Here is a 25,931-nt window from a genome sequence, read left to right on the forward strand (position 1 = left end):
ACTTTGGAGCTTTATCTCTAACATCAAGCAATCCACTTGTCCTAAATCACTGAGCTGTAAGATCACAGGACTAATTGGAACCCCTGAACAGGATTGCACGAAGTTGCTTATATTTTCCAAGACACCAAGGGATACCACCTGTGCTAAGGAATACAGCCATCAATTGGACATTTCAACGGCTTCCGCCTACCTGCAGGTTAAGTTAAGACTATTCCAAGCTTTCCAGCGTGATATTTATCAGCCTTCCGAGGCATGTGCATACCATATATATGGTTTCTCTTGAACCTTTATTATTGAACCTTCATCATTTGGGTTTTTTATAACCAATCTATTGCCAATAATTTCCATGAAAGTCACATGTGTATGTGTTTTTTATGTATTCGTTTAGATATTAAAATATTTTTTATATTTAATTTATCTGCCACTGCACTTATTTATTACCTTTTTTATATATTATTTATAATTCATGGTATTTACTTATTCAATTGTTGATTTTTTAGATTGCACTAATTTTTACATTTATCTATTTGTTATATCCAATCAGATGACCTCTGATTTCTGTTAGCAGCATCTTCATATTTACATTTCTGTGACATTTCTTCACGGGACTAATAGCGTAGTCCTTGCTTTTTCTTTTTATACTTTTTATTATTTACATTTATATCTTCTGGCCGCACACCTAAAGGTATTATTATTAATGTGTGGGGACAGACATAGCAGCTCCCCCTGCTGCATGCAGAAGGAATTGACTTGAAAGCTCCACAGTTCTGTTGCAATGATAAATTCCACCTTTATGCCTATACTGGTCCATGTGAAGTTAGTCCTTAGTTCTTTAGATGAATTTGACCCTGAAGTTCAATTTACCTCACACTTATAATAGTATAATAGTATGCCCTATATAATTCAGAAGTTCATAAAATTTAGTCATTCAATTTCTATCTTATGCTCGCTGTCACTCCTCAGACACAACTACGTGTGCTGGCATGCAAGAAAATTCATGGTCTGTCAGTGCATGCTGGCTTTATGCCTATACTGGTCCATGTAAAGTTAGGGCCTGATTCAGACCCAGTCGCAAGTGCTGAGCGCTCGCAACCGGGTCGATGGTTGCCCAGAGTGCATGCGCACGACGGAGCCGGCTCCGTCGTGCGCATGTGCGAGACCCGTATAGCGATGGGCAAATTGTCGCTCTGGGTCTCGTACCAAAGGGGGCATGCTGTCGATGTTGAGTGACAGCACGCCCCCTTTGCTGGGCGGGATGGGGGGAGGCTGCCCAAACGGAGGCGTTCCCATGTGAACGCCTACCGTTTGGGGCCAGCCCCACTGACATCACAAGTGATGTCAGTGGAGAGATTCCAGCTCTGTTAGAGCCAAAATCTCTCTGGGGCTTGCGGCAAGGAGACCCTACCACAAGGGTCTCATCGCAAGCCCGATGGTCACGATGGTCTTGACCATCTCGTCCATCTTCCTGGCCGCTCGCTATAGCTGTGGGTGGTCACCCACAGCTATGCGAGCGTCCAGGAGGCCATTCTAAAAAAAATAGACCGGCCCTGATTCAGAGCGAGCGCTCTGTCAGAGGGTCCGGCTCTGAATCAGGGCCTCAGTCCTTAGTTCTTTTGGATGAATTTGACCCTGAAGTTCAATTTACCTCACACTTATAATAGTATAATAGTATGCCCTATATAATTCAGAAGTTCATAAAATATAGTCATTCAATTTCTATCTCATGCTCGCTGTCCCACCTCAGACACAACTACATGTGCTGGCATGCAAGAAAATTTATGGTCTGTCAGTGCATGCTGGCATTTGTAGTGCCACAAAATCTTACACCATGTTTATAATGACAGTATTGTCTTGTTACCCAATGGTTTGGGATACCAAGCTACTCAGCATTGGGGCTTAACTATCTAGATGCAGGGACATTTTTTTTTGCCACCCTCCTCCTCCTGGAAAATGGGACCCAATGCAGAGTACGACGGGCTGTTATTTCACACAGTAGCCGGCGGTTTTGGGGTTTGCAAATTGCTACACATCGGATGCGGTTTGAGGGCCTGATTCAGCAAGGATCGCAAGAGATTACACATACCTGGCCGCTGCGAGAATATGCTAATGAATGCATACGCACAGCAATCACAACACAAGATGCAGACGCCCAGCACTACATAAAGCCAGCCCACCTCGCTTTACTCTATGCTTGATCAGTACGCAGGCTAGCGAAAACACCGGTAACATCGAGAACCGTTGAACCCATATGCACAACTGTGGTAGCCCTGACCTGCCGCAACTTCCTATGTACATCGAGACGTACGGCGGTACGGTTTACAAACTTCATATTGAGACTGTGGTTCATACTTGCCTACATTCAGCTGAATGTCTGAGCACAGCGGGGGGGGGGGTGTCCGGGTTATGATGCGGCAGTGGGGGCGGGGCACGCATTCACTTCATTATGGCTCCACCCCCTCTTCACAATGCTGAAAATATTGGCATTTGGAAGCAGGGGGCGGGGCCACGATGACGCGATTCAGCGTGAATCGCGTCACTGGCCCCCTCCACTGTGGGGGTTTCTGTAAGTAACGTGGGGGTCGGGCGGCAGCTGGGAGGCTTGCCTGGTTTTCCAGGGGGTCGGGAGCAGCACCCGATATTCGGGAAGCTCCCGACCAAATCGGGAGGGTAGGCAAGCCTCCTGTGGTTTAGTAAGATTCCCGCAAAATCTCTTGTTGGGAGATACCAGACATCCTTCTCCCAAACTGCACATGGCTTGTTTGTATGTTTCCTAATATTCTTCTATTTCAATATTTTGCAGGCTTGCCCACCCTCCCGATTTGGCCGGGAGCCTCCCGATTTTCGGATGCCGCTCCCGGCCTCCCGGTAGCCAGCAACCCTCCCGGCCTTCCCCCAGAATAAACTAAAAAACCCCGCAGCGAGGGTGCCGGTGACATGATTCTCGCTGAATCGCGTCATCATGGCCACGCCCCCTGCTTCACAATGCCGAAAATAACAGCATTGTGAAGCGGGGGTGGGGTCACGATGACAGGATCATGTGCATCCTGAGGCACATATGGTAAATACGTTGCTGGGTTTAATGTACTGCACCGTTTAATGGTGATGTTTGCAGGTGTTATTAGAGCTAGTTCCCATTTTGTGAACCTAGCTGAGGAAACATGTCTGGTTTGGGCAGAATTCAGCAAAGCAGATACAGCATGGGGAGTATAAACAATCATTTCATGGCCTAATACTACATCATCACTCTTACTGACCAATAGAGCAGTTGCTGCTACACTTCTTAAACACGTTGGGAGTGATCTTACCACAGTGTCCAATTGTGCACTGTAGTATGCTACGGGCCTACTGGCATCACCATGTTTTTGTGTGAGGACACCTGCTGTGCAACCGTCAGCTTCCGTACAATATAAATCAAAAGGTTTTTCATAATCAGGTATTCCCAATGCAGGTGCTCTTGTCAGGCTATTCTTAAGATTAAGGAAAGTCTGCTATGTTTCCTCTGTGTGTATGACACGATCGGGCTTTGAGGAAGAGACTAAGGCCATTATTCAGAGGCGGTCGCAAGAAGCGATCGCTCTCTCTGAATGAGGGCGGCCGCTTCATTTTTGAAGTGCTGCCTCCTGGTCGTTAGTTAAGCTGTGGGTTACTGCCCACAGCTTAATGACCGACCAGGTCAATGGTCGCAATTGTGATCACCATCGCGACCATCGGGGCTTGCGACAAGACCCTAAGGTTGGGTCTCGGCAACCGCAAGCCCCAGGGAGCTTTCTGCTCTGATGGAGTAGGAAGCTCCCCACTGACATCACTGATGATGTCAGTGTGGCCGCCCACAAAACGGTAGGCATTCCTTTATTAATGCCTCCATTTTGGAAACCACCCCCCCGGCCCACCAACAAAACAGGGCGAGCTGTCGATCAAAATTGACAGCTGCCCCTTTTGTAGCAAGCTCCAGAGTGAGAGAGTTTCTCTCTCACTCCGGGAGCTTGCGCACGCGCAGTGCGGCCGCTGCGCGTGCTCAGGGCTACCCATCGACCCGGTTGTGAGCACATAGGTGCTTGTGACCGGGTCTGAATGAGACCCTAAGTCCCGTAATGGTAAAGCCAAAATAGAAAAACCTGGGATCCACATTCTGCAGTATCCACACATTCCCAAGAAGGTATGGATTTGCTGTTGGTTCTGAGGCAGTGTCATGGTCTGTATGGCCTGGATTCTGTCAGTAGTCAGATGTCGTAATCCCTGTGTTAGACAGTGTCCTAAGTATTTAACCCAGGACTGGCATGGCTGTAGTTTGTCCTTAGCAACTTTGTGTCCTGTTTGCGAGAGATGAAGCAATAAAAGTTTAGCATCATTTAAACGACATAAACGAACCAGAACACAACAACAAATCATCCACATACTGTATTAGAACAGATCCATTGGCAGGTTGAAAAGGTTGTAAACAGTTGTGTAAGGCCTGGGAGAAGATACTGGGGCTGTCTATGAAGCCCTGGGGCAATCGTGTCCATGTGTATTGTACCCCCCTGTATGTAAATGCAAATAGGTACTGACAGTGAGGATGAAGAGGGACAGAGAAGAAGGCAGAGTGGAGGTCAATGACAGTAAAATGGGTTGCATTTGGTGGGATCTGCATAAGAATGACAGCTGGATTCGGCACTACAGGGAATTGGCTCTCTACTACCTTATTAACCCCTCTAAGGTCCTGTACCAGCCTATAACCCCTCCCACCACTCTTTTTCACAGGAAAGACTGTTGGCTACACTCGCTGTACGGACTAAAATTCCCTGTTGTGCTTATCTCTACCTCCTGTTTTAGTGGGTACTGGGGAATTTTTGGAGCTTGCCTACCACTTTTTAGATTTACCATTATGGGAGCTACATTTGCCATCAACCCAGTGTCCTGTCCATCTTTGGTCCAAAGTGAACCTGGTATTTGAGATAACATCTGCTCTACCTGAGATGGATTCTTATCTGGAACAGTAGAGTAAAACATTAACCTTTGGGGAGTGTCTAATATATCCCTCACCTCGTGCACAACTCTCTCTGGGATATCTAGAAATAAACCATCAGTGGTACAATAAATGACACATCCCATTTTACATAACAAATCCCTTCCCAGTAGGTTAGTAGGGGCCGCTGCTGCCAGGAGAAAGGAATGCCTGGTATTCAATGGACCGATAGTAGCCTCTGCAGATTTGGTTAAAGGATAATGTTGCACTTTACCCATTACACCCATTGCTGGTACTGTTTTGCTGGTCACCTGTAAATTAGATGGAGATTTTATCACTGATCTGGTCGCCCCTGTGTCTACAAGAAAAGAATGTGTAGTACCAGCTACATCAACTATCATTACAGGTTCTTCTCTAGTACCCCCAGTTAACCTGACTGGCTGTAGACTACAGGTGTGACCTGACCCCTAGAGCTGACTATCTTCTTCCAGCATAGCATTCACTGCTGTGACGTGAGCAGGTGATGGCTGGAATTGTCCTGACTGCTGTGGGTGCCCCTTCTGTGGGTATCTCATGTGTTCCCTGGTTTGGCATTTCCCACTTTCTGACCTTACAGAACTTACTTATGTGGTCCTCCTTGTTACATCTATAACACCTTCGTGGTTGACGTGTTGTGAAAGGTTGTTGTGTGGGTTGGGGAATGAGGAAAGATTGTGTTTGTGTATAGGGATAAGGGTTTGGAGGTTGTGTGGGATGAGTGTTTTGTGGCTGAGTGTGGTAAGAGTGCTGCTGTGTTATTTGCATTCCTTCCAGAGCTTGAATACTAACAGCCATTAGTTTCTCTGCATTTCTCTCTTCCTAAAGATGTTTTTGTCATGTTCAGTTGCAGATTCCCTGAGTGTGTCTACCGTAACTCCCCTCCAACCAGGAAGTGAGGTCTGAACCCTGGCCCTTTAGAGTGTCTTTAAGACCATCCATAAGCACTGTGATTGTCATTTCCCTGTGATGGGTGTTGTCTTTTATGTCCTCTATACCTGTGTATTGAGTAATAGTCTGCAGCGCTCTGATAAAATAATCTGCTTGCAGACTCACTCTCTTTCTGTTTAATCATGAAGATTTTACTCCAGTTAACAATTAATGGGAAAAATACAGCCAATTGGGTAACAATATGGGTTATATCGTCTTGATTACCATCATCAGTTATGGGACTATCTCCATCCAATACACAGGCCGTGATAAACTTTTTCACGTTGGTATTGTGTGGAAGACAAGCCCGTAATACCACTCGCCAATCTTTATTGGTTTGCTCATGAGCATTACCCAAATCCTTTACAAATCTCTGGCACTTTGCTAGTTCTTTCCTAGGGTCAGGGAAATCTGTCATTATGGAACGTAGTTCTGCTCTTGTCCATGGACAATGCGTCGCTACATCCCTTGTGGCCACTACACCATGTGCATCCGGATTCCCATTGGGAACGGTTATTGTCTGGATGGGATGGATGCCTGCCACACTGCTGCCTTTGACCTTACTACCTGTTTGAGGGTTCAACCTACTGCTACTATGTATTGTATTAGTAATCTCCGCTACTGTTACAGTGGGTGTTAATACTTCCTGCACTGGTTGGGCTACCACCATTTCTGGTACTAGCGGGGCAGCTACCTGTGCTTGCTGTGGTAGTCCATTTAACATTTGTGCAACATGAGAAAGAGCGGACATCCCAACAGGTTCATCATCTGCATCATAAACATGTTCCTTATAGTTACTTAGAAGAGGGTACAAGTTACTTGTTACATTTTTATGATTTTTGAGATCGACTGTACCTTCACCCCCATCTGCATAGGGCGGTGGTGGTGCTCGTGCGCTACTAACATTACCTTCTGCAATGCTACCTCGCTGTGCGTGCGCACTACTTTGCAGTGCGCACGCAATGCTATTTGCGTGCACGCTCCCTTGTGTCATGCGTGCAACGCTAGTTTGCATCCCGTGCACACCACTAAGCCACATGTCCCCCTCGTGCTGCCACAACTTCAAGCAATCATTAAACTTTACCCTTTTCTTCAGAGACTTCACTAAACATATACTGTCTCTGAGATTGTTCAGAACCTCTGAATCAAAGCTACCAATCTTAGGAAAAGGTGTTCTACATTTCTTGGTCACTTTGACCCACATGTCGCAGTAGAGAATTTCAATTGGTGAACGTTTTTCAGTGAGCTACGTTCACGCACTCCCTCCCGTTATACACAGCAGATCTGGCGTTAGTCGGCTTGTATAATGAGGAGCAGAATAACCACCTATTGAAAATTATTCTACCTGCGATGATATTAACTCAAGCTTCCGTCGCTCGCTTCCTTTGAGTTTACTCCCACTGGTAGCATCTAGAAGTTCCAATAACTCCTAACCTTGCCAGCAGTTTCACTCCCACGACAACCCACTTCACAATCACGGTTTATATAACCATGTGGTTCGATTGCTTTGCCCAAAGAACCTAACTGGTCAATGGACTTTGTGATTAATGGGTGATGGACCAAGAAACCCCTTAGTTTCTCGATAACCACAATGTACCTGCTTTGTACACTGGCCCAGTAGTTTGTACCTACCGAGTTTATACTGAGGTTTAACAGACAGTAACCTCCACTATTTAGGCTTAACAGACAGTAGCCTTTACAATCACAACGTTTCAATTTACATACACCTTTTCTGCGCAGAAAATAGAACCTTTTCTCTTAATATGGCAGTACAATACAGAGGTTTAACAAGCAATCATGCTATGCATGTAATGACTGTTTCAACACGTGGCAGCAATACAGAAAAATAGGTGTATGCTATTGTGCGACTTCCCCTTTTAACACAAAACTTTATCAACGAAGGAAAACAAACTTTTTCCTTCCTTGTCTCTGGATTCTAATCAACGCTCCTTGAACTCACACAATAACGGATAGCGGTCTCTCAGCATAAAGTGGTAGCAGGTTTTCGAAGGCAATGTGTTCTTTCCTGCGTATGGCGCCTCCACCCTTTGCTGAGGGATCGATAACCGTGTATTATCATGTAAATTGGCAGCGTGATCACACTCTATGAGCCCCCAACTATGAATTCCTATTTAGCCTCTATACCCTAAAGTCACTGTTTAGCGTTGTGTACACATATGAAATAATTGCTTTCCAGACTTTGAGTGTGGTTCTAAAGCACAAAAGTTATTATTCACATAAAAGCATATAGTTACACGCCTTGATCTATAATACAATTAGCGCAAAGGTTATACAAAATACAAGGTACAGTCGAAACATACGCATGCGCTCTGGATCCAGATTTCCCGGCATCAACTATGCAACCTACATCAACAGAAAAAGAAAGATGACTAACTACCAGTTCTAGAGTGCTTGCATATAAACCCTTGCAGAGATAGGCAATAGAATAGAACAAGTTGGCATAATCCCATTGGTTCTTCTTCCTGGTTCTTCTGTTACGATACAGTTCATAGGTCAGTTCGTATTGTAATAGTTCAGCCCTCCAACAGCTCTTTGTGTGTGTTTTCCTGCTGAAGAACAAGTCTAAACTGGCTAATAAACATTACATTACAGAGTACATTTCAATGCCTATCTCTCCATGATCTATAATCCGCAGACGCATGTTGCGATCTCCTTGCCGATGGAACCGGAATTCTGCAAATAAACAGTGGTTTAGAATGGCACCAAACGTCGTCTGCTTATCATATACTAAACCTTAGATACCAAATATATGTATTTCACAATAGACTTGATAACGTATAAAACCTCTAATATTAATGTTAGGGAACCTTTCTTCTTCCTGGTTCTGACTGTAAATGAGGCCCAGAATAATTAAGCAGCTGTGTGACTGTCCTGTCTAATATAGTTTACAAATGAAATTCAACTGTTTACTTCACTACATCTAACTGCACATGGAGACCTCTGAGGCAGTATAATGGGTACAGATAGTGAGGGATACCAGACCCTCCAACATGACCCCTTCCACAAGGTACAAAACGCTCTGCACCTGGACTTCCCACTTCATTTATGATTGCAGTCACCTGTGATGAACTAATTAAGTAATGATAAGGATATTTCTAACACAGATGACTGCAATCATAAACCAAGTGTGTAAGTCTCTCCCCTCTGCTCCTATGCTATTATTAACCTCAATAACCTTAATTTCCACTCATTTCCAGTCTATTCTGAACACCTCACAATAGTGTTTTTATATCCAAAAGGTTGCACCGAGGTAGCTGGATGACTATGCTAAGAGATACGAGTGGGCGGCACAAACACGTGGTCCATCTAGGAGTGACACTGCAGTGGCAGACAGGATGGAAGTTTGAAAAACTAGGCCCCAAACAGTACATAATTCAAAGTGCGAGCGCTCAATTTAAATATCCGGCTCCTTTTTCAGAACGACCGTCAGCAAATAGCATCTGACTCTGAATCAGGCCCTCGGTCACTACTAGGGGGCATAAAATTAACAACCAGTGTGGGGAGAGGTCTCTCTCTTGAAGCATTGGGATGGGGGCCCCTTCAAAATGTTGCTATGGGACCCTTGAAGTTTTGGCTACACCCCTGTCCAGGCCTAATGGAAGTATACAATGCATATAAGTATGATTACAGTTATACATTACATTTGGTGTATAAGCACAGTATGCTGTGAATGCGCATTTATAGTATACGTGGGCTATACTAAGTGGTAATAATGTTAAATTCATGAACTTGATGTTGCTTATTTTTACAAGAAGCTCCCAGTTGCCTTACAGTGATTCTCTTTGGTTTGCGAGAACTAGTGATCCAGGCAGCAGGTACTGTACATGTGCGCAGCGCTGCCACCGGGAAATATGGGGCCTAGTAAAACAGCGCTCCCCGTCCGGTCCCCTTACTGCTGTATCCCCCATTCCCCCCAATAGAGGCCCTGTGTGCATGATGGAGACCATGAGTCAGAAGCCTGGCCTGCCATGGTTATGCAAATCAGTGATGTCACAGAGGCCAGTGACATCATAGCACAGGACAGCAGGTCAGGCTCACACAGAGCAGCAGACACATTATAGTTACAGATTCTTAGCGAGGTGCATCGTTTTTATTATAAGACGAATTTTCTCTAATTGTACAACTAGAGAAGCTTCTAAGAGGCTGTACGACTTAATGTGAGGCGTCATGGCCTCCCCTAGGTAAGTGAGAAGAAGCCGGGACACTTTAGCATTGGTTTTACAATTGTTGTTATTTGTTTTTGGGAGAGGGGATTGTATTATTTTCCTTATTTAAAACAGCTTGAATTATTTTTAAATGCAATAGTACTAAGTAATGTGTACATACCTGTAATATAGTTGCCTAGTCGTTACAGTTAGCCGTCCAATCAACATATAACGCTAAATTCAAAATGATCAGGGGAAACAACAATTTAATAATACTCAGACATGACTCTGTAGGCAGAGCTAGTCCTGCACGGGGACTACTGGTCTCCCAATATATACTTACATATGAGAATGTTCAATGAGGTACAACCTATATGGTTACATCTCAGAGAGAAATCCTAAAAAGAAATATATTAATAACACTCAAGGGCACTTATCTGCTTATATAATCTATATACATTCTGCAGAGTTTGGTAATAATCACTTAGTCACATATAAATCTCTGCCATCATAATCGTGTTGGATGCACAGACTGTAGAATGTCATTAGCAGCTGCAGCATCATACAAATACAATACTGGAAATCTCCCAAACAGGTCTTTGCAGTGTGATTGAATTTACATGCATAGAAATATGATTTGTACTGGCAGAACCTGGCTTAGGATAGTAATTAGGCACAGCATCCAGGTATTTACACACAGGATTAAGGCTAATCCATATAAACTAAATTTGCCACAATGTTTGAGTCACAGGTTGGGTATATGTGTTTGGTATATGATAGGTTAACAAGTCCCCATTATGACTGGGCTATTACCAAATGTAAGAAGACTTATCTGTAGAGAGTACCTCGAGGTAATATGTAAGAGAGGGTATGTACATGAAAGACCTCAGGCCATGAGTGTCAACCTGCTTCTGCTGTTACTCTGTTATACAGACCCCATCCTCTTCCAGGTTCTCATGATGTGTTACTACTGACTACTGTACGTTTCTCATGCCACACCAGTCTCCCTGCTCTCTCATCCACCCTCCTCTGTATAATGGTGTGACAGCAGAAGAAGGTTAGCACTCATGGTCTGGGATCTTTCATCTACAATCTGCCTCCTATATACTACCTAACATTGGTGTAATTACCATAGGTGCAAGGGGTGCAGCTCCTATATACGGCCCAGAGCTGAGGGGGAACCATCTTCCTTGTCAAAGTTACATGTATTATATATATATTTCACAATTGGGTGATACATATGAGCTGTCATATTGCTCAAGTACTCAGTGAAGATTACGTATTTGCATGCAAAGCAAAAATATACAAATACAATTCCCACTAAATAACACTTTGGTTTGATGCACCTGGTGCAGATGGACAGGCTCATGTATGAAAGTAAAGTCCCACATCACATGCCTGGAAATACACAGGGTGTTATAGGGCAGTGCATGCATTTACAGGCCCAGATAGCCTCAGATAGTACACTTCTGCCAATGTAACATTTACATACACAAACGTGACACCTGTAATAGGCACAGTCCTGATGTACCCTCACTCTCATGATTTTATTTAAGACATACTGTAAGTGAGATGGAGCCGAGCAGAATTCTAGGAGAAAAACAGGTAAATGCGGTGGTTCTAGTGTCGGTTGGGTGTGGAAGTGATGCAATCTTTCCATCATGCACAATTATATTTTCTAGTGTATCTGCTGCTGTATACCCACAGAGGTGCAGAGTCATTGTCTGAGGGCAGTCCCAGGGACTGTGGCCTGTTGAATCACTTTTGCACATAGAGAAGTGTCCAACTTCTTGTAGTTTGTATATGACCCTTAATGAAAGCAATCTGATTGGATTATTGCACAGTTACACGTAACCCCTATACAGTATATGTGTGCACAATCTTTACCTCTTGCCGTGTGTTTGCTGTGAAGCCCTTGAGTGGAAGTCATACATGTACATTATGGTTTGGTTGGACATTGAGGGTCTAGTGTGGCTGTTTCTGTTCCTCTGATCTTTTGGCACCTTGCGACCCACTTCCACTAAAGCGCCAGCTCTCAGAATACACTGTATAGGACACATACATAAAGGAGGGTTATTATGATATGCAATTTAATGGCATAATTTTGTTTTTGTATCTTTGTTTAGGAAAAGAAAGCGAAAGACGAATAGGGATCCAGCTCCAAGCTCATCGCTGGATGCCGCTCCCGGTAAGAGAGGAGCCAGGAGAGGTCTTATTACACCTTCAGTAATATAACTGTAATTACACACATTGCTGGTGTCCTGAGAGCTGCCTCCTAGTAATTATACAGTGGGTCATTAATAATAATAATAATAATAATAATGCTCTTTATGGATTGGGGGTAGTTCTCCCGCACAGCTTTACATTGTGGTAAAATGATTGCTCTGTATTGTACCACAGTGCTCGGTGCAGGTCTCAGCCACTATCTAGTTACTAGGAGCTGCCATGTCTGTGTGATATTCCAGCAACGATACAGTATCCCAAATGCTGCTATTGTTGGGGAGGGGGAACCATGTCAGAACTAGTCCCATAATACAATGTTATATAAATGATATATTCTTGGGGGCTGTAAACAGTAACAATCAGACACTGTTTGGAGATACCTTTACCCTCCCCAGTGATAACAATATTGGGCGTATTATGCTGGAATATCTGTAAGTGATGGTGATTACCGGTGATTATATCATACATGCCTACTCTCCCGGAATGTCCAGGAGGCCTGGAAAATCCCGGAATGTCCAGGAGGCCTGGAAAATTGGTCAAGTCTCCCGAGTGGCCACATTCCCTCAGACCCCCACACACCACCCTGCAGCGGAGGGGCAGATAAAGCGATTTGCACTAAATCGCATCATGATGGCCTTGCCCCCTGCTTCACAATCCTGGTAATCTCGTCATTGTGTAGTGGGGACGGGGACACGATGAGGCTATTCTACCATCACGCCCCTGCACCACCCCTTGAGCCCCATCACGTCCCCTGTCCTGTTATATAACCTATGCTCCCTCCCTCTGTATGCTCTGCCAGCTACAGTCCCACCAGCCCCTATTATCTTATCATTATGCTCTCCCTTTAGTCTATGAGCTCTAATTAGCGCCACCGTCTACCCTCTGTCTCACAGCTGCCGTCCTTCACCAACCTTATATGTACTTGTGCTGTATTGTAGGTGTAAGTTGTATTTTGTATGAGTTATATCTCCGGCACTACATTATTATTACTTATTTATGAAAAGTTATATATATTATATATATATATATATATTCCCTATCACTTGGAGACACATTACTGCTGGGTTAATTATTTAATTTTTTTTGGCAAAAGCAAATTAACCTGCCAGTGTGTTTTTGTTTTTGTGTTTTTTGGAGTGTGGGATGAAACCTGAGTAAACCCACCTAAACACAAGGAGAAAATGCAAACTCTACACTTATAGTGGCTTGATCAGGAATCAAACTCAGGACATTATTGCATGATGACACTCATTTTAAACATGTAGTGCTGGAGGTGACACACACACACATAATAGCACATCTTACAGCTAACCTCTTGTCTTGCTTCCACAGAATGCGTTTTCTGCGGCCGTGCAGAGAATGACGTGGCCAAATTTGGAGAGTTGCTAACTAATAGCAAAGAGAAGCTGACCGTCCACCACTACTGCCTGGTATATATGCTAATAAATGATTGATGAACATCAGTATACATACACAGGGTGGGACTGTCCCACAGGGGTATAGGGGAAATTCCCGGTGGGCCCCACTGTCTGAAAGCCCCACCCCCTCCTCTAGGCGTCATGCTCCAGACTGTGCACTGAATTGTACATTGTTACTATATTAGAGGGTCAGTTACCTTGTGGAGCAGGACCCCTGATAAACATCAGTTCATGATTCACCTCTATAGAAACTACATCAAGATTTGCCTAATGGTTAGCTAAGCAAATGTGGCAGCTGTCCACACCCCCTCTATTGGATGACCACACCTCTTTGTTGGATGACCACACCCCCTCTGTCGGATAGGCCCCTATCACTGCTTTTCCCTGGTGAGCCCTTTATGCCCCAGTATGACACAATATATATATATTTCCTCCATTTTTAACTTTAGACATAGTGAATATTTTTTTGCGGAGTCTTCCCCTAAGGATATGTAGATATCTGCACAGTTAATGCTAAATGCAGGAAACAGTGTAACAATGTACTCCCAGTAATAACAAGGGAATATATGCTACAGACACAAGTATATCACATTGTTATTGGGAATGCAGTACAGTTGTTAGCTCAGTGATTATACCCATAAGTACTTCTCCCCTCTCTCTCTGATCCAGCTGCTAACCACCAGTATGCCGCAAAGAGGCAGAGACAACCAAGGATTCTACGGCTTCCTCTTCCCGGACGTGCGGAAGGCAGCGAGACGGGCAGCAGAGATGGTGAGGGGGCTGATCATGGTGATACTTCCTCATGTTGTATGACCGGCGCCCAGGAAACATTCTCTTCTCATGTTACAGGAAAACCGAATTACACATATTGTCCCTGATCCTGAGTACACACATCGTCTAGTGTGTACCCAGCATAAAGTTGGGTACACACTAGGTTGACAACCTATCTGACGATTGGTAAGTGTATACTTACCAATTCATCTGCCCGATGTGCCAGGTTTGACAGCTCAAATGAGAGGGCATTTAAATCGCCCACCCAGTTGAGCTGTCAATCACCACCTGGTCCCGCTGTATGTGTACGGGTGATAGGCGGATCATCCGTACATACCAGCAGATGGCCGATGTATCTTTCAGATATATCGGCAATTGGCCATGCCGCACAACAGATCAGATATGGCTGTGACATCTCCTATACACATGTACACACCCGGCGATGCACTATAGATATATCACCCATTTAAGCGAGCAGGTGATATATCTATCAGTGTGTACCTGGCTTTAGAGCTGCTGTTTCCTATCTCTTCTGCTATGGAGCAGCACAGAAGGTGGTTAGCAGAGGACCTGGCTATACGTGTTAATTACAGTGATGATTTTATTATTAGTAAAGGGGTTATTTAGGGGTGGGTAAGGGATGCCAGCACGCAGGATCCTGGTGGTCAGAATCCCGATGCAGGCATCCCGACAGGTTTAGGATACTGACACCTGCAGGTAAGTATCCTAAACCCTCCCCCTCCCCCTAAACCTATCTCTCCCTCACCAAAGCCTAAACCTATCCCTCCCTCCCCACATCCTAAACCTGTCCCTCCTTCCCTGCAGCCTAAACCTGTCCCTCCCTCCCCACAGCCTAAACCTGTCACTCCCTCCCCACAGTCTAAACCTGTCCCTCCCTCCCCACAGCCTAAACCTGTCCCTCCCTCCACACAGCCTAAACCTGTCCCTCCCTCTCCGCAGCCTAAACCTGTCCCTCCCTCCCCACACCCTAAACCTGTCCCTCCCTCCCCACAGCCTAAACCTAGCCCTCCCTCCCCATTGCCTAAACCTATCTCTCCCTCCCCGCAGCCTAAACCTGTCCCTCCCTCCCCGCAGCCTAAACCTAGCCCTCCCTCCCCATTGCCTAAACCTGTCCCTCCCTCCCCACAGCCTAAACCTGTCCCTCCCTCCCCGCAGCCTAAACCTGTCCCTCCCTCCCCACAGCCTAAACCTGTCCCTCCCTACCCGCAGCCTAAACCTGTCCCTCCCTCCCCACAGCCTCAACCTGTCCCTCCCTCCCCGCAGCCTAAACCTGTCCCTCCCTCCCCGCAGCCTAAACCTATCCCTCCCTCCCCACAGCCTAAACCTGTCCCTCCCTCCCCGCAGCCTAAACCTCTCTTCCCTTCCCCCCTGCAGCTTAAACCTAGCCCTCTCCCTAGTGCCTAATCCTAACCCCTAGCACCCTCCCCCTATCCCGCAATACTTACCGTCTGGATGCCGGTGGTTGGGATGCTGGTGCCGGATACTAAATGGTGTCTGGATTCCAGCACTGGCATTCTGAGTACCGGCTTCCCGACAGCTGGGAAATAAACTACATCCCATTATATATAGTGGGGAACCTCCTTACACCCATTGTTCTTCTCTTACTCACTATTGTCATTGTCATTTATAATGTTTGCAGACCTGCACAGTGTGTAAGGAACCGGGAGCATCCATCCACTGCAGCAGGAAGGGCTGCACAGAGAACGTGCACTTCCCATGTGGCCAGGAGAAGGGCTTCATCTCCCAGTATGCCGAGCAGTTTCCGTGAGTAATCCATTTACTTCTAGGTATTAGCTACATCCCATTAGTTATAGCTAAAGTGCATTAAGTGTGAGAAATGCCATGTGCAATGTAAGTGATATCATACTGTATTATTGGGGAACGTGGGGATGAAGACTAAATATATAGATGATAGAGACCTGGCTTTGAGCATCGGGGAAAGGAGTGGTCACAAAACTTTGCTTTTAGGTGGATTGTTTAGTCTTTAAATGTAGAAGAGGTCACACATGGGGTGATGGCAGGAGGTAGCTCTATGGGAGAACATGCAGTTACAGAGGCTCTATTAATGTTTCCTTTGAAGTACTCACAATTTGTACTCTTACATTGTTCCCTTATAGATCATTTTGCACAAAGCATCGGCCCTTTCAGAAGGCTCGGCCACAGGAAGACCCCAGTGCATGCACCATCTGCCTGGAAGATCTGACACCTTCTCCATCTTATGAGGTGATTAAATGCCCCTGCTGCAAACATACCTGGCTCCACAGGACCTGCGTGCAGGTAAGTTCTCACGTTACTACTTACTCCTCACCGGGACACACTCTTATCGGAGCCAGTGTCTTGGCCAATATAATCTTGATAAATTGCCCCAAAAGTGCGATGAGATAAGCAGGAGGTGAGCCAGGAGTGGAGGGATTACAGGAGAATGGGGGGTGGTCACCAATATCGAATGCTGCTGTGAGGTCATGGGATATAAGAATAGTGAACTGGCCATGAGGAGGTCACCAGTGATTATGGGGGGAATGAAGGGACCCAAAGTCTGATTGGAGAGGACCTAGGAGGGATTGGGAGGAGAGGAATGAGGTGCTGTCGTTGTACACCATTCGCTCGCAGGGGCTTAAGGGTAAGTGGGAGGACAGATGGGACAGTACATATATCGCTCTGTGTTTCATGGGTGATCTAATGCAGAAGCTGATAACTGTGTCCACTCTTTATACTGTATATGATGTTTTATGACACATGATGATGCTGCCTGACATTAGGCTGGTGTCTTATCCTCACTCAGTCAGCTCTTGTGCAGGACTTTTGCTTTATAGCTGTAAGTATGTTATATATATATATATATCTCCAAATGACAGCCAGCACACGCTGTATATATCAGTCAGGCGGCTTTGCCTGGGGTGATGCCACATTGGTGCTCAATGAACACCAAATCCACATCCAAAGTAGTTGCACAAAAGCAGAGGTCACTCACCAGGACTTCTCTTCATAGTGGTAAAACACCTTCTTTACTTGTCACAGCATTGGTGCAATAATCAAGAAGGTCAATGTTTCCACCGCAAAAATGTGGTCTTTTTCAAGACACCACCAGTGCATAGGACAGGACACGTATATATATATATATAACTATATTAATTAATTTGAACCTCTAACTGTACATTTATTACAGATGCAGGCACTAAGCGCAGGAAAGTATTACCTAAAGTGTCCCATATGCCAGAATATGGAGCGCTTCCAGAAGGAGATGGTACGGATGGGCATCTACATTCCTCACAGGTATATTATATAACTGTTTTATTTACCTTTAACATACTGTAGAATCCAGCACCACCCTCACCCACATCCCTCACTGGGCGCATCGCTTAACGTACGGGCTGACCAGGGGCATAATGAGGCTGGAGGGGACCACGTGCAGATGTCTGTGAGCCACACACCCCCCTGACAATACATGTCAGTAATCTGGCATTATACTTGGAAATGTGGTGCCAGATACACTTATCTGGTGACCACGCCAGAAACTTGGTGCTGGCGCCACTTTGCATAATAACAGAGTAATGTTGCTGGGTGGCAGCGGGATGGACTGTACATAGGTAACTGAGATGGCTGCAAGGAGTGCGCTGTGTGTCCCCTGCTCCCATTATAGAGACGCCGCTGGTGCCGATACATGTACATAGCTTACACAGGGAAGTGACCGCTCACTTCTGTGGTTGTTCAAATTGAATTTCATACTAATGTAATGCTATAAGCAACATGTGCCCAATACTAATGTAATGCTATAAGCAACATGTGCCCAATACTAATGTAATGCTATAAGCAACATGTGCCCAATACTAATGTAATGCTATAAGCAACATGTGCCCAATACTAATGAAATGCTATAAGCAACATGTGCCCAATACTAATGTAATGCTATAAGCAACATGTGCCCAATACTAATGTAATGCTATAAGCAACATGTGCCCAATACTAATGTAATGCTATAAGCAACATGTGCCCAATACTAATGTAATGCTATAAGCAACATGTGCCCAATACTAATGTAATGCTATAAGCAACATGTGCCCAATACTAATGTAATGCTATAAGCAACATGTGCCCAATACTAATGTAATGCTATAAGCAACATGTGCACAATACTAATGTAATGCTATAAGCAACATGTGCCCAATACTAATGTAATGCTATAAGCAACATGTGCACAATACTAATGTAATGCTATAAGCAACATGTGCACAATACTAATGTAATGCTATAAGCAACATGTGCACAATACTAATGTAATGCTATAAGCAACATGTGCACAATACTAATGTAATGCTATAAGCAACATGTGCCCAATACTAATGTAATGCTATAAGCAACATGTGCACAATACTAATGTAATGCTATAAGCAACATGTGCACAATACTAATGTAATGAGATTTATCAGTTCATTATTAAGCAAGTGGCCAAAAGCAGTCTGTAGATGCCACTATAGGTCTATGTGGGGAGTCAGAGGTGGGCGCTGTACTAATTTGGTGACAAATGACGATGGTTTCTATTATGTGCATACGTCGGTGCCACATTGTGCATCTGCGGTGATGGTGTTGCCGCTCCGGTCGAGTTATGTTGTTACTCGCAGTAACACCACAGTGAAGGTAACACTCGCAGTAACACCACAGTGTAGGTAACACTCGCAGTAGCACCACAGTGTCGGTAACACTCGCAGTAACACCACAGTGTAGGTAACACTCGCAGTAACACCACAGTGTAGGTAACACTCGCAGTAGCACCACAGTGTCGGTAACACTCGCAGTAACACCACAGTGTCGGTAACACTCGCAGTAACACCACAGTGTAGGTAACACTCGCAGTAGCACCACAGTGTAGGTAACACTCGCAGTAGCACCACAGTGTCGGTAACACTCGCAGTAACACCACAGTGTCGGTAACACTCGCAGTAACACCACAGTGTCGGTAACACTCGCAGTAACACCACAGTGTAGGTAACACTCGCAGTAACACCACAGTGTAGGTAACACTCGCAGTAACACCACAGTGTAGGTAACACTCGCAGTAACACCACAGTGTCGGTAACACTCGCAGTAGCACCACAGTGTAGGTAACACTCGCAGTAGCACCACAGTGTAGGCAACACTCGCAGTAGCACCACAGTGTCGGTAACACTCGCAGTAACACCACAGTGTCGGTAACACTCGCAGTAGCACCACAGTGTCGGTAACACTCGCAGTAACACCACAGTGTCGGTAACACTCGCAGTAGCACCACAGTGTCGGTAACACTCGCAGTAACACCACAGTGTAGGTAACACTCGCAGTAACACCACAGTGTAGGTAACACTCGCAGTAACACCACAGTGTCGGTAACACTCGCAGTAGCACCACAGTGTAGGTAACACTCGCAGTAACACCACAGTGTCGGTAACACTCGCAGTAGCACCACAGTGTCGGTAACACTCGCAGTAGCACCACAGTGTCTGTAACACTCGCAGTAACACCACAGTGTAGGTAACACTCGCAGTAGCACCACAGTATGGGTAACACTCGCAGTAGCACCACAGTGTAGGTAACACTCGCAGTAACACCACAGTTTAGGTAACACTCGCAGTAGCACCACAGTGTGGGTAACACTTGCAGTAGCACCACAGTGTAGGTAACACTCGCAGTAACACCACAGTATAGGTAATACTCACAGTAGCACCACAGTGTAGCTAACACTTGCAGTAACACCACAGTGTGGGTAACACTCGCAGTAACACCACAGTGTCGGTAACACTCGCAGTAACACCACAGTATAGGTAACACTCACAGTAACACCACAGTGTCGGTAACACTCGCAGTAGCACCACAGTGTGGGTAACACTCGCAGTAGCACCACAGTGTAGGTAACCCTCGCGGTAACACCACAGTGTCTGTAACACTCGCAGTAACACCACAGTGTAGGTAACACTCGCAGTAGCACCACAGTGTGGGTAACACTCGCAGTAGCACCACAGTGTAGGTAACACTCGCAGTAGCACCACAGTGTAGCTAACACTCGCAGTAACACTACAGTGTAGGTAACACTCGCAGTAGCACCACAGTGTAGGTAACACTCGCAGTAGCAGGGGAAGAAATATGGGAGACAATGGAGGCACCTGCCGACGGGCTCCAGCTCTGAAGGGGCACCTCCTCCTTTGTCCACAACATATTCACCCCACTTAGGGCTATAACTATGTACCCGGAGTGTTCCGTCACAGCCGCCCAATACATGGCACCCCTTCCTGGCACCTGAGAAGCCACCATACATTAGTGGAGAGCTCCCTGTCAGACCATTAGCTGCTACCTTCATCTGTCTATAGCCTGTCTGCATGCAAATTGCTACATTACAGTGTCAGCAGCTGTGATGGGGGGTACCAAATTATAACTTGCCTCCGGGCATCTGGGATGAATTTCCGCCACTGCGCAGTAGGAAAATCACCAGGAAAATGGCTGCTGCGCCATTTTGCCGGTGACCTGCGCATTTGCAGTAGACTCTGGCTCAGACTAGTGCCAAGAGTCTACTGCTGCGCTCAGGGCACTGCCGGCCACTGGGTGGAGAGGAGGAGGCATCGGACGGAGACTGCACACAGGCCCCTCCTACTTAATATGCCCCTGTTCGCTGGCCTAGGCAGCTTAGTTGTGCTGTACATTCTGAGCAATAGTGTTTCTCAGATGTAAGATGGTCCATGCGATGTTCCTGATTTTGATCCAATGCTGCATTTTAGGATGCGTACAGTGGATCTGAGAAGCCAGCAGTTGGCATCTCATTTAAGAAAATGGCACCTGCAGTATTTATATAACTTATGAGTTCTGCTCTGACCAATGACGCAACATCGATCATTCTTGCGCCCCCCTGAGAATCAGGCCTAAGACTGCGGTCTTGTTAAAACTGTTCTAACAGACTCCAGTGACGCTTAGCGAGATGCTAAACTCAGCCATCTTGTACAATTTGCCAAACACTGACCCTATAATTCCTCACAGTAACTACAGAGGTGACCTCTCTATGGCAGCTGTTATACCCTGTGCCCCAGCTCACACACTCTCCTTTCATTGTAGAAAGTGTTATAGCATCTTCCTACAGCTATAACTGATAGCCAGCCAGGTGTGCAATCACAGTGTCAGCCGCTCCAACATCTATGTAATACGGCTGGGAGAGTTTTGTCTTCTATCTCTTATATATAGGTCATGGCATTTGTCACGGTGCTGTACACCCAATGCCAGGCCCAGGTTCCCCGGCCAGATTTGTAGATGTGATGCCTGGTACACATGGAGACAGATTTACTTGTGGGGGATATCAGGGACCTGGTACAGTGTCCAAATGTCATTTACTCTCTGCCATTTGTGCTGGTCAGTAGTGGTGCATGTAGGTGCCCATTGCTGCCTGGTTATATTGTCACGTGTCTGGCAAGGTGTAGAAAGAACCATGTGAGACAGACAGAATAATGACCTCAGTGTATGTCAGTGACATTATATCACATTAACCTTACAGAGATGCAGCGTGGGAGCGTGAGGACAATGCATACAGAGAGCTACTGCAAGTGCACCAGAGGTGTGATGTGGAACCCTGCCTGTGTGACAGAGGAAGAACCCACAGTGAGAGTGGAGGGTAAATTGGATTCAATTAATCATTTCTACATTACTGAACCTAACACCGATCTTATAGCCGTAACCAGACATTTTACACCCCCCCCCAAATAATCATCATTTAATGGCATTTGCTCTCTCTCTCCACCCCACGCTATATATATATATTTTGATTTGTGCCTTTTATCCTCCACCAATGCCCGGATTGTAGGCAGAATGAAGGAAGTCGGGCGACGTATCATCCCTTGTGCTTAGTTAGCGCTCTGGTGCTGCTTAGGTGGACACGGTTATGGTGACATGCTGGGGCAGCGACAATGCCTTTCGTGACTTATCTCGCTATATGTCCGGTGCCCTGTAGTACAGTATATAACGCCTTTGTATTTCAGGAGTGTTTCTTTTTTAAATATTTATAAAACTCCCCTACATATTACACCGTGTTTACATCTTATAAGCTGCCACATCATCTGATCAGCCCTAATATACAATAAAACCTTTAGTACCTGAGGTTCTCCATTTCTTCCAGAAACACGACGCTCCCTTACTCAGGTTTATAGCTCCAGCTTTAGGGAAGAGATTTATCCTATGTGTTTCCCCTTTCAGTGATTGGTGCATAATCCGCTGCCAGTGCTGCGGAGCATCCGGAACCCACCTCACCTGCTCTGCCCTGACATCGGTGGAGTGCACCTGGGCATGTGCTGACTGTACTTCTATCCTGGAGAGACCTGAGGATGAGGAAGGTGAGTACTGTCCCCGGCTACTTACTGTAATATACATTATTATGTGTGGCTAGTATGGTGTCTAAGAGCATAAATTATATTTCACTAAAGAGGTAGAATGAGAAATAATGGAAACTCTCATTAAGTAACAATTATTTTATATTATGGCAAGATACATTTATTAAACCTTTCTATATATAGCATGTATTACTTGGGCTGTCAGTATGTGACGTAATATGTACCACTTACTGTATGACCATAAGGTGGGTAGAGATGCAGAGGAGATAAATCTGGGGAAGGTGCCCCAGTTATTTAGAACCCTGCTAACCACAGTGATCACTTCCCACCATAATGTTTGGATTAAGGAACATTTGTACACATGGCCGATGTCTTCTACTGTTACATGCAGTGGGGTGTGACTGACTTGTTTCCCCTGTGCTGCCCTACCAGTCATTTTCATTAGATAGTATTGTGCATGGGGCAAGTTGTATGAAGCAATCTGTCCTCATCGTGTCAGACACTCAGGGGTATATTTACTAAAGTGACAGTTTTTAGAAGTGGAGATGTTGCCCATAGTAACCAATCAGATTCTACTTAACATGTTACTAGCACCTTCTAGAAGATAATAACTAGAATCTGATTGGTTGCTATGGGCAACATCTCCACTTCTAAAAACTCTCACTTTAGTAAATTTACCCCCCAATGTCTGAGCTGGAGTATCTATACAACTCTGTAGCTGGGAGCTTAGATTGGCCACATGGAAGTTAGTAGGATGTGGGAGAGTGACCGGCTCTCCCAGCTGTGCAGGGGACTCCCTAATATTGAGTTTCCAGGATGTTTCGGGTGACTTTGGAAAATATGTTAAATTGGTTCATGATCAAGTTGCTCTAAAATGGATCTAATAAGCTTTAGCCTCCTACAGTCACACCACACACCGTGGGCACATATATGTCACTTTAAATGCACTCGCCTACTGCATGTTATCATAATATAAAACATGTATGTCAGGGCTGGACCTGCATCATTTTTACTGACAGCCTCCATAAGTTTTACTGAAATTCATATTTATGTGTGGCCCTTTGCTTGTTACAACAACCTTAGGCTACCAGGACATTGTAGGATGCATAAATGTATCAGTAACAGTGTTGTGTCTCTTTCTGATTGCAGAGTCACCGGCAGAGTCACCAATGCCATCTACAAGCAGCGCATGTGAACCACCTGCCATAACACCGGCAGAGTCACCAATGCCATCTACAAGCAGCGCATGTGAACCACCTGCCATAACACCAGCAGATGAGACCTGTGCCCCCGTTAGAGGATACAAAATTGTAACAACAAGGAGATGCAGGAGATCTCCCTACCAGCTCCGGAACCCCCGGCAGTAACATCAGCAGGGAGATAAGGTATAACACATCAACAATGTATAGGAGGACAGGGACAAGGTCTACACCAGATGGTCACGATGCAATAGGTCACTAGGGACAAAAGGTCAACAGGTACAATATGTCAATAGTATAGAAGGTCGACAGGGTTTAAAAGGTCACCAGGTTCAAACAGTTGACACACATGGTCAACATTTTTTTTTTTACTTTAACCCTTATGTGCGGTCACTAGGCGTTGGCCATACTATAGCACAGAGCCATCCTTCCAGTGGAAGTGACATTGTCATGTAGACTGACCTCTGCGCTCGCACACAGCATGCAGACGCAGATGGGGGGCCTGTGTTAGACGTAGCATTTGCAGCCAGCATGGGGTGGGTGTAAGTCCTGATACTAATGATGATGGATATGGATGGAAATACAGTGGGTGGCCCTGTTTTCCACATGCAGACACACGGATGTTCAGCATAAACAGGCAGAGGCTTGCATTAGCAGAATGAATTAGGCAGACTGCCATGGCCGGATGGCAGAATCAGGACCTATGTGCCTGGCCAGCCTGGGCTTTGTAGTGTAACTCCCTCTTCAGTGTCCAGTGGCTCAAGTAGGTTCCATCAATCGCAACAGGTGTGTTTCCTTTTACTTCCCTGACAGAGAGGTGACGATCACCCAGCCCCAGGCGCTATAATCACACAGTTATAGTATTAAAAAACAGTTTTATTAGACTGGAGCATTTCTAGTCCATATAACCAGGGGCTGGCTGGCAACTTTCAGCCTGGGGGGCAGATGCAAGCAAGTGTCCAGGCTTTTCTACCAGTGCATGCATCTGGAATAATGGTCTGTAAGTGTGGTTTGCCTAATATGGGTGTGGTTTGCCTAATGTGGGTGCAGTTTGCCTAATGTGGGTGCGGTTTGCCTAATGTGGGTGTGGTTTGCCTAATGTGGGAGCGGTTTGCCTAATGTGGGTGCGGTTTGCCTAATGTGGGTGCAGTTTGCCTAATGTAGGTGTGGTTTAAAAAGTTATTGAAATCAGTGAAAAATTGTTATGACAACGGACTATAAATAAATACATCATATACCAGCCTCATTTTACTAAGCTGAACTATTCTAGTGACCGACACACAATACAGGGAGCAATCTAGTGACCGATACACAATACAAGGAACACTCTAGTGATCGATAAACAATGCAGGAACTATTCTAATACAAAGCAGGGACCATTCTACGGCATATGTAAAAAATACTAATCTCTTTTTCCTCCACTAGGGGGCACAGGGATGAGACACACATCAGGAGCCGCAAGCCGCAGCCGGTGCTCATCGGGGAAAGCAAGGTAAGCAGGTATGCTGGGAGTTGTGGGTTAGCAGCTTTCACCACCAGAACAGGAGACCTCTGGCACCTCTATGGGTGCTGGCTGTGGGGGCTCCCAGTCTAACCACACTCACCACTAGACCACCATGGATTTTTATATGGAGCAGGGGCTGCTTCATAGCCGTGGCGGCCATGTTCCCTGAGAGTTATATTTAGAAAAGGGATAAGGAGTTGTTGGTGGTGGGCGCACAAATAGAAATAAATACTAAATAAAATATAACTTTTATTGGTTAATACCTAAAATAGATGTACCCTATTGGAAAGGGAATAAACAGTGAAATATAAGGATTAAAATTGATATCAAACAAAACACACATATACATAAAAAGGGAGGCAGATCCACTGATGTATTGTTG

The sequence above is a fragment of the Taudactylus pleione genome, unplaced genomic scaffold (assembly GCF_031769625.1).
Source record: "Taudactylus pleione unplaced genomic scaffold, aTauple2 ptg000201l, whole genome shotgun sequence".
NCBI classification, from domain to species: domain Eukaryota; kingdom Metazoa; phylum Chordata; class Amphibia; order Anura; family Myobatrachidae; genus Taudactylus; species Taudactylus pleione.